The sequence below is a fragment of the Dromiciops gliroides genome, chromosome 2, assembly GCF_019393635.1.
Source record: "Dromiciops gliroides isolate mDroGli1 chromosome 2, mDroGli1.pri, whole genome shotgun sequence".
NCBI classification, from domain to species: Eukaryota; Metazoa; Chordata; class Mammalia; order Microbiotheria; family Microbiotheriidae; genus Dromiciops; species Dromiciops gliroides.
Genome location: NC_057862.1, coordinates 286432235 through 286442660, shown reverse-complemented (window position 1 = coordinate 286442660; position 10426 = coordinate 286432235). Strand labels below are relative to the sequence as shown.

At 39.5% G+C, this 10426-nt stretch overlaps 1 pseudogene; it reads right to left on the bottom strand.

The window, feature by feature from the left end:
- Window positions 1-9222: 9222 nt before the first annotated feature.
- LOC122738736 lies at window positions 9223-9653 on the bottom strand (annotated as a pseudogene).
- Between the last annotated feature and the right edge of the window lie 773 nt (window positions 9654-10426).

Genomic DNA, 10426 nt, shown 5'->3' with positions numbered 1-10426 from the left:
ATGTGTACCTTGTTCTAGTCTTCCTTGATAGAATCATAGCATTGAGGGCTTGAAGATGATCTTAGAGATGATCAAGACCAACCCTGACATTTAACAGGTAAAGAAACTGAGGCTCAGAGAGAAGTGACTCACCTGAGATTGTGCTAATAGTGACAGAACCAGGATTTGGACCCAGGTTCTCTAATTCCAAAGTCAGTGTTCTTTCCCTGTCCCTCAGCATTCTCCCATCAGAGCTCCTACTCTGAAAGAAGGTGAAGTCCAGCAGCAAGAGGTGGAAAGAGAAATTCCATTTAAAATAACTGTAGACAATATAAAATATTTGGGAGTCTACCTGCCAAGACAAATCCAGGAACTATATGAACACAACTTAAAACACTTTTCACACAAACAAAGTCAGATCTAAACAACTGGAAAAACATTAATTGCTCATGGATAGGCCAAGCCTACATAAGAAAAATGACAACCCTACCTAACTTAATCTACTTATTTAGTGCCATACCAATCAAACTAGCAAAAAACCATTTTATTGAACTAGAAAAAATCATATCAAAATTCATCTGGAAGTACAAAGGCTCAAGGATATCAAGGGAATCAATGAAAAAAAATTAGAAAGAAGGTAGTCTAGCAGTACCAGATCTCAAACTGTATAATAAAGCAGTAATTGTCAAAACAATTTGGTACTGGCTAAGAAATAGAGAGATAGATCAGTAGAATAGAATAGGTATGAATTATACTATAGTAAATGACCATAGCAATCTAGTATATGATAAACCCAAAGATCCAAGCTTTTGGAACAAAAACTTATTCTTTGACAAAAATTTCTGGGAAAAATGGAAAACAGTATGGCAGAAACTAGGTATTAACCAACATTTACACTGTGTACTAAAATAAGGTCAAAATGGGTATATATTTTATACATAAAAGATGATACCATGAACAAATTAAGAGATCATGGAATAGTTTATCTGTCAGATTTATGGACAGGGGAAGAATTTAGGACCAAAGAAGATATAGAGAGCATTACAAAATGTAAAATAGATAATTTTGATTACAGAAATTTTAAAAGGTTTTGCATAAACAAAATCAATGTAACCAAAATTATAAGGAAAGCAGAAAAGTGGGAAAGAATTTTTGCAACAAGCATCACTGATAAAGGCCTTATTTCTCAAATATATAGAAACTGAATCAAATTTATAAAAATACAAGTCATTCCCCAATTAATAAATGGTCAAAGGATATGAACAGGCAGTTTTCAGACAAAGAAAGAAAAATGATATGAATCAATCATATGAAAAGATGCTCTAAACCTCTATTGATCAGAGAAATACAAATTAACTCAACTCTAAGGTACCACCTTATACCTATCAGAATGGCAAATATAACAAAAAAGGAAAATGTTGGATGTTGGAGAGGATGTAGAGAAACTGGTATGCTAATCCACTGTTGGTGGAGTTGTGAAAAGATTCAACCAGTCTGGAGAGCAATTTGGAACTATACCAAAAGGATTATGAAATAGTGCATAACCTTTGATCCAGCAATAGCACTGTTAGGTTTATATCCCAAAGACATCCCCCCAAAGAGAAAAAGACCTTTTTGAACAAAAATATTTATAGCTGCTCTTTTTGTGGTTGCTAAGAATTGGAAATCAAAGGAATGCCCATCAATTGGGAAATAGCTAAACAAGCTATGGTATATGATTGTAATGGAATATCTTGTGCTATAAGAAATGACAAGCAAAGTGATTTCAGAAAGGCCTCGAAAGACTTGTATGAACTGATGGATAGTGAAGTGATTAGAACCAAGAGAACATTGTGCACAGTGACAGCAATATTGTTTGATGGAGAACTGTGAATGACAACTATTCTCAACAATAAAAGGATCCAAGACAGTCCCAAAGGACTAATGATGGATGTCATTCACCTCCAAAGAAAGAACTGATATTGATTGAACATAGACAGAAGCATGCTATTTTTCACTTTATTTCTTCCATTTTTTTTCTTTTACAAAATGACTAATATGGGAGTTTTACATAATTGCACATGGATTATCTATATCTGATTGTTTACCCCCTTAGAGAAGGGGAAGGGGAGGAAGGAAAGGAGAGATAGAATTTGGAACTCAAAACTTTAAATAAAAATATTTATTAATTTTTTTAAAAAGTGGTAGTTGGATGAGTAGAAAAAATGATCACCATTTGCCTTCTCAGCCTTTTTTCCTGAAGAATCCACATGAAACTAGGTTGCCAGAGTTTCTTATCAATTTTTTATCTATCATCACAGATCTACATTTCTTATAGAAATGGTAGAAAGGAAAAGTAAAAACGTTACTGTGCAAAGGATCCTCCAAAGGGGAAGTGTGTACATTACTTCATTAATTTGGCTCATTAAATACTTATTAAATACCTACTATGTTCAAGGCATTGTGCAGCATCAGAATATACCCACTGACTTTTTATAGGATCAATGGTCCTAAAATTTTGCTTCCATTATATTATGCTCTTGCTTAAAAATCTTCAGGATCTCTCTATTAATCCATCCAGAATAAAATTAAAATTCCAGTGTTTGGCATTTAGGGTCTCACCTTACCAGTACAACTCAATAGCCCACATTCTTCAACAGGGACCCGCTGTTTTAGCCAGAGTAGTTTCCACACTGCCCCCCAAAAGGCATATTTATCTTATAACTTTGTTCTTGGTGGAGCTTTGCTCATGGTGGGGCTCCCTGGGGAGGGAAAGTCTATTCATGGGTTTGCTTCCAAGTTTTCCCCAGTTGTAATACTTTGTTCTTTATCCTTCCATTTACATGTCCTGCCTGTTGTTTGGATTCAAACTAATCGACAAGAATTTGTTCAGTGCCCACTGTGTGTCAGTCAGGGTGCTGTGCTATGTGCTTGTGAATATATAGATAAAAGTGAAATTCTTCTTGCACTATAGGCACTTACAAGGGTGTGTGTGTGTGTTACAGAATATGCCCATATATGGGTATATGCAAAATATACATTGAATAGATTGAAGATAATTTGGGGGGATGGAGCACTAGCAGATGGGGGACATCATGAAATGCTTTATGTAGAAGGTGATACTTGACTTAAGCCTTGTAGAAAATAAGAAATTCTAAGAGGAGGAGGTGAGGAAAGAATGTATTCCAGACATGGGACCCAGCTGGTTCAAAGAAAGGGAGGTGGAGTGTCCTATGTGAGGTAAAAGTCTAATTTGTGTGAAGAGGAGTGAGGTGTAATAGTGGATCATTACTGGTTAGGATTTTACATGACAGAGGATCAATTAATCAATCAACATTCATTAAGCACCTACCATGTGCCAGGCACTGTGCTAAGTACAGGGGATACCAAAAGAAAGAGGCAAAAACCCCCACTTCAGTCCTTGCCCTCAAGGACCTTACAGTCTAATGGGGGCAACAACATGTAAACAAATACATAAAAAACTCTGTTTCTGTCTGTCTCTCTTCCCATACATAGATGATTAATAAGAGAGAATTAACAGAGGGAAGGCACTGGAATTAAACATTGGGGAAGGCTTCCTGTAGAAGGTGGGATTTTAGTTGGGATTTAAAAGAAGCCAGGGAGGGGCAACTAGGTGGCGCAGTGGATAGAGCACCAGCCCTGGATTCAGGAGGACATGAGTTCAAATATGACCTCAGACACTTGACACTTACTAGCTGTGTGACCCTGGGCAAGTCACTTAACCCCAATTGCCTCACCAATAAATAAATAAATAAACAAACAAAGGAATGAATGAATAAATAGATGAATTAATGAATAAATAAACTAATTAATTAATTAAATTTAAAAAAAGAAGCCAGGGAGGTCAATATGGAGGAGGGGGAGCATTCTAGGCATGGGGACAGCCAGATAAAATCCCTGAACCCAGGAGATGCAATGTCTTTTTTTTTACATCTTCTTTATGGAACAGTCAGGAAGCCATGTCACTGCATCAAAGAGTATGTGTTGGCAAATAACATGTGAGAAGACTGGAAAGGTAGGAGGGTACTTGGCTATGAAAGATTTTGTTAAACAGAACATTTTGTATTTGATCCTGGAGACAATAGAAAGCCACTGGAGTTTATTGAGTTAGGGTGGGAGTGATGTGATCGGTCCCGTGTTTTAGGAAAATCACTTTACTAGTTAAATGGAGATGGATTGGAGTGGGGAGACAGGCAGAAAAATAAGACAGGCATGAGATCATGAAGGCCAGTACCAGAGTGGTGACAGCATCAGAGGAAAGAAGAGACTCTGTGTGTGTATGTGTGTGTGTGTGTGTGTGTGTGTGTGTGTGTATTTTGGTGAGGCAATTGGGGTTAAGTGACTTGCCCAGGGTCACACAGCTAGTAAGTGTCAAGTGTCTGAGGCTGGATTTGAATTCAGGTCTTCCTGACTCCAGGGCTGGTGCTTTATCCACTCACTGCTCCACCTAGCTGCCCAGAAGGGACTATATTTGAGAGATACTGCAAAGGTAAAAATCAACAGGCCTTGACAGCAAATTGGATATAGGGAAGGTGAGAGATAGAGAAAAATCCAGGCTGACTCCTAGGTTGTGAACCTGAGGGACTGGGAAGATGGTGTTGCCCTCTCTAGTAATGGAGAAGGTAGGAGGCAGGGAAAGTTTAGGAAGAAAGATAATGAGTTCTGTTTTGGACATATTCAGTTTAAGATGTCAACTGGACATCGAGCTCCAGATGGCAGTTGGAGATGAGGGATTGGAGGTCAGCAGAGAGACTGGGTTTGGATGGGTAGATTTGAGAATCATCAGAATGGAGATGATAATTAAATATATGGGAAGTGAAAAGTTTACCAATTGAAGTAATATTGAGGAAGAAGAGAACAGAGCCCTGGACAGAACCTGGAGGGACACCTACAGTTCAAAGGTGTGATCTTGAGGAAGATCTAGCATAGGAGGCATAGAAGGAAAACCAGTTTTTATTTGAGTCTAGAGAAGGGATATGAAATCACTAGAGTTTACTGAGTTAAAGGAATGATGTGGTGAGACCTGCACTTAAGGAAAATCATTTTAGCAGGTGGATTGGAGCCTGGAGAGACCTGAGACAAGGAGAACAATTAGGAAGCTCTTGTAATTGTCTCGGGGAGAGCTGATCAGGACCTGGACTAAAGGTGTTGTTTTATTAGTGGAGAGGTTACAAACCTGGGAAGCTGGAAGGATGGTGGTACCCTTCATAGGAAGTGGGAAATTTGGAAGATTGGGGGTGTGTGTGAAGAACTCAAGTCCAACCTTCTCTGTGAAGCCTCTACTGCTGACTGATTTCTCCCTGTCTCTGACCTCCTGTAGCACTTATACTTTACTTGGTGAGGTAATTATTTTACATATAAATATATATTTATAAATGTAAAACACAATATATTTATGAATACAAATATATAAAATATATAATCAAAATATTAAAATAAATTTATAAATATAAAATCTTTAAATAAATGTGTGTATATCTATAGATAGACAGATATAGATCTATAGATATATACTTATTTTTCACTGGTACATGATAATCTTCTGAGTATATGTGTTGTTTTCCTAACAAGATTATAACAAGAACAGGGACTCTGCCTTTTCTGACATTGTCCACAATGACCAAAAAAGATCTGGGTATACCTTTTTGTTTCAGTTCAATTAAACATTTATTAAATACCTGCTATGTGTAAGTAATTTTGCTACTAATTCTTGTAGAGGCAACATGGTTCATCAGAAAGACTTGTATGTAGTCAAGATCTAACTCTCAATAAATTTTCTGCATGACCTTGGGCTAGTCACTTAACTTTCTGGGTGAAGTGGTTAAAGTTCCTCATCTGTAAAATAAGAGGGTTGGATGGTTTCCAGGTACCTTCCACATCTAGATCTATGGGCCTATGACATGGTTATCCTAAAATCCCCTTCTGTGCGAGATGCTATAATTCCTTGTGTTATCAAGGACCGAATGGCTGAATAACAACACCCTTTACTTACTAATGCTGGCTGTCTGTAATATGGATTAGAGTGTGATGTGCAAACTAGACCCATTAAAGAGAACCCACAAAAAGAACAGTAGGGTACTTTTATCTCCTTAATGAGGGTGGCTCCAGACTATTGATGCTCTGCCCTAGATATAACCATTATTCATTCCCTGATTGAGGTGACACCAGTCCTCCTATAGCTGAGCCAGGACAGGGGATGATAGTATAACTGAGGCTTTAGAGGAGGGGTGGGGTGGAGTGGGGTGGGCAGAATAGCTTCAGGCTATTTATTCTTTCTATTCTTTAACATTACAAGCCAGAGGGGGCAGCTAGGCAGTGCAGTGGATAAAGCACCAGCCCTGGATTCAGGAGGCCCTGAGTTCAAATCTGGCCTCAGACACTTGATACTTACTAGCTGTGTGACCCTGGGCAAGTCACTTAACCCTCATTGCCCCACCACAAACAAACCAAACAAACAAACAAACAAAAAACATTACAAGCCAAACTGTCTTCTACTTTTGCTACTCAAATGAGTGTCTTGCAGGAGTTAAGGTGGATTTGCTTCTGTGTTCCCTTTTCTCCCACCTCATCTATGGGATGCTTCCTTTGTTGTTTAGTTGTTTCAGTCATGTCTGATCCCATTTGGGGTTTTCATGGCAAAGATACTGGGGTGGTTTGCCATTTATTTCTCCAGCTCCTTTTTCAGATGGGGAAACTGAGGCAAACAGGGTTAAAGTGACTTGCTCAGGGTTGCCCAGCTGTCTGAGGCTAGATTTGAACTCAGGAAGATGAGTCTTCCTGACTCTATGTCTGACACTCTATCCGCTGTGCCACCTAGCTGCCCAGGATGTTTCCTACTTGCATTTTCCACAGAATAATGAGTTTCCAAGCTCCTTCTGTGCCACCTATTCCCTATCTTCCTCTACAGCCACTGGGCCAGGCCATACAAATGACCTGTGTCAAGAAAGCAAAATGAGGTAAGGGACAGTCATCAATTCCTGGACAGCTGCTTGTGACAAACGTTTGTGTGTGTGTGTGAACAAGGTTGATGATTTAAAATATATGACACAACCCTTAAGCACTGCTCTTATCAGTGGACAGAGGCCAAGGAGGTGGTTTAGAAGTGAAGGCAGTAAGGAAAACCCATAGTTTTTACTCTTGTCGTCTTTGACAGATAGACATGGTCTGGATGGAGAGAACACTAGTCAGTGTAGGAAGCACCAGATTTATACTGCAGAGCCCACGTACCCCTTGTGTGAGCAGCTCCCTTCTGATGAAGTGAAGACCTGGAACTCTTGGGAGGCACCATCCGCTCTTGTCTGATTCATTTTCCCAAATTAAATCATCAGAAAACTTTAGGATGTGATCCACAGGATCAAGCTCACTTGATCCATCCCTGCTCGCTAACCACTAGAATCTCTTTGCCCTTTTGTGGTTAAACTCCGTAAGAAAGTCATCTATAATAGATGCCTCCATTTCCTTTCCTCTCACGCTCTTCTCTCTACAATCTGACCTCTAATCTTATCATTTTTAATTAAAATTTTTTTAATCTCATCATTAAAAAAAACACCACACCACATTGTTATTTAAAGTTTTGAGTTCCAAATTCTCCCTGCCTTCCCCTTTCCCTAAGGTGGTAAGCAATCAGATATAGGTTATACCTATGCAATTATGTAAAAACATTTCCATATTGGTCATCTTATATAAGAAGACTTGAATAACAACAACAAAAAAATAAAAGAAATAAAGTGAAAAATAGCCTGCTTCAGTCTGTGTTCCATCAATATCAGTTATTTCTTTGGAGGTGGATAGTATGCTTCATCATTAATCCTTTAGGACTGTCTTAGATCACTGTATTGCTGAGAATAGTTAAGTCATTCACAGTTCTTTATCAAACAATATTGCTGTCTCTGTGCACAATGTTCTCCTGGATCTGCTCACTTCACTATACATCATTTCATACAAGTCTTTCCAGGCCTTTCTGAAATCATCCTGCTTGTCATTTCTTCTAGCACAATAATATTCCATCACTATCATATACCACAGCTTGTTCAGCCATTCCCCAGTTGATGAGCATTCCTTTGATTTTCAATTCTTGGCCACCACAAAAAGAGCTGCTATAAATATTTTTGTACAGATACATTATTTAAGTAAAAGTGTTCTCTCCCTCATTCCCAATGATCTCTCTTTTTTTTTTTTTTTTTTTAGTGAGGCAATTGGGGCTAAGTGACTTGCCCAGGGTCACACAGCTAGTAAGTGTTTAAGTGTCTGAGGCCGGATCTGAACTCAGGTACTCCTGAATCCAGGGCTGGTGCTCCATCCACTGCGCCACCTAGCTGCCCCCCAATGATCTCTTAATTGTCAGATCTGATGGCTTTCTCAGTCTTCATCCTTCTTGATTTCTCTGCAGCCTTTAACACTGTGATCACTTTCTTCATCTCAATGTTCTATTTTCTTTTTAAAAATTTATTTATTTGTTTATTTATTTTTATTTTTTTTATTTTTCTCAATTACATGTAAAGATATTTTTTGAGTTCCAAATTTTTCTGCCACCCTCCCTTCCCTCCCCGCTCCTGAGGCCAGCAAGCAATTTGATATATTATCATTATTATTGTGTTAAACATATTTCCACGTTAATCAGCACAAAAGGAAAAAAAAAACACAAGAAAGAATAAACAAGAACAATAACAAAAAAGCAACAACAAAAGTGAAAATAGTGTGCTTCAGTCTGCATTCAGACTCCATAGTTCTTTTTTCTGAATGTAGAGAGCATTTTCCACCATAAGTCTTTTGGCATAGTCTTGGATCATTGTATTGCTGAGAAGAGTTAAGTCTATCACAGTTGATCATCACAAAATGTTGTTGATACTGTGTACAATGTTCTCTTGGTTCTACTCATTTCACTCAACATCAATTCAAGTAAGTCTTTCCAGGTTTTTCTGAAATCCACCTGCTTACAGCACAATAGTATTCCATCACATTAATTTACCACAACTAGCTTAGCCATTTTGCAATTGATGGGCCTCCCCTCAATTTTTTTTTTTTTGGCAGGGCAATGAGGGTTAAGTGACTTGCCCAGGTCACACTTGCTACACATTTTGAAATGAATGTGTCAGACATTTTAAACCTGATGTGTCTAAAATTGAACTCATCTTATTTCCTCTCAACCCGCCCCTCTCTCAAACTTCCCTATGACTGTCGAGGGTACTGTCGTCCTTTTTTTCCCCACTAAGAACCTTCTTGTTTTTATCGTTAGGATCTGGGTTAATTGAGAGGGATGAAATGAGAGGAGTGGGTGGCTCCAATACCTGGCCGGCTGTGTTTCACAGGCTTGTTGGTGATAGAGAATTTGCCCAGGTAGTGTCCAAGCATCTTGGCCTTAATTTCAACCTGATTGAAGGTCTCACCATTATAGACGTCCACCATACTGCCCACTATCTCTGGGAGGATGATCATGTCTCGAAGGTGTGTCTTCACAACCTCGGGCTTTTCCATGGGGGGTGCCTCCTTCTTGGCCTTCCTCAGGGGCTTCAGGGGGGAATGCTGCTTGCACTGCAGACCCCGGTTGAGTCTCTGTTGCTGCCAAGTGATGTACAACTGCATAAGCTGTTCATAAAACGTGTCTAGGAGCTGATCCAGGCCCACGCTGTGAACTTCCAGAAGGTTCGCTTCTTCTTTTGCTCCACTTCCGCCATCTTGTCTGCTGTCAGGAAAAGCCATCCTTCTTTTCACTCCAGCTCACAACCTATCATTCTCAACTCCTCACTCTCTTTCCCATATCCAACCAAAGGGGTCAAGTTCAGTTATTTCCACCTTTCTCACATGTACCCCCTTCTTTCCTCTGACAGCGCCATTCCTTTGGCACAGACCCTTATCCTCTAACACCTGAACAATTGCAATAGTTTGCTGGTTGGTGTCCCTGCCTAATTTTCTCCTCATTTCAGTTCTTCTTCTGCTCAGTTGTCAGAGTGATCATCCTAAAGCACAGGTCTGACTGAGTCATTGCCCTAGTCAATAAACTCAAGTGCCTCCCAATCATCCCCGAAATCAAATACAAAAGCCTCTGTTTGGCTTTCAAAGCCCTCCATAACTTGACCCCCTCCTACTTTTCCAATCTTCTTGTACTTTATCCCCATATACTCTACAATCCAGTGTCACTGGCTTCCTTGCTTTTTTGGGGGGGTGGGAAGGGGCATGGAGAGGCAATCAGGATTAAGTGACTTATCCAGACACAGCTAGCAAGTGTCTGAGGCCAGATCTGAACACAGGTCCTCCTGAATCCAGTGCTAGTGCTCTATCACCTAACTTCTTAAACTGTGGGTCATGACCCCATATGGGGTCACATAATTGAATGTGGCGATTGCAAAAAAATTTTGGGAACAGTAAAAGGTAATGTAGGGGGAGCAGCTAGGTGGCGCAGTGGATAAAACACCAGCCCTGGATTCAGGAGTACCTGGGTTCAAATCCA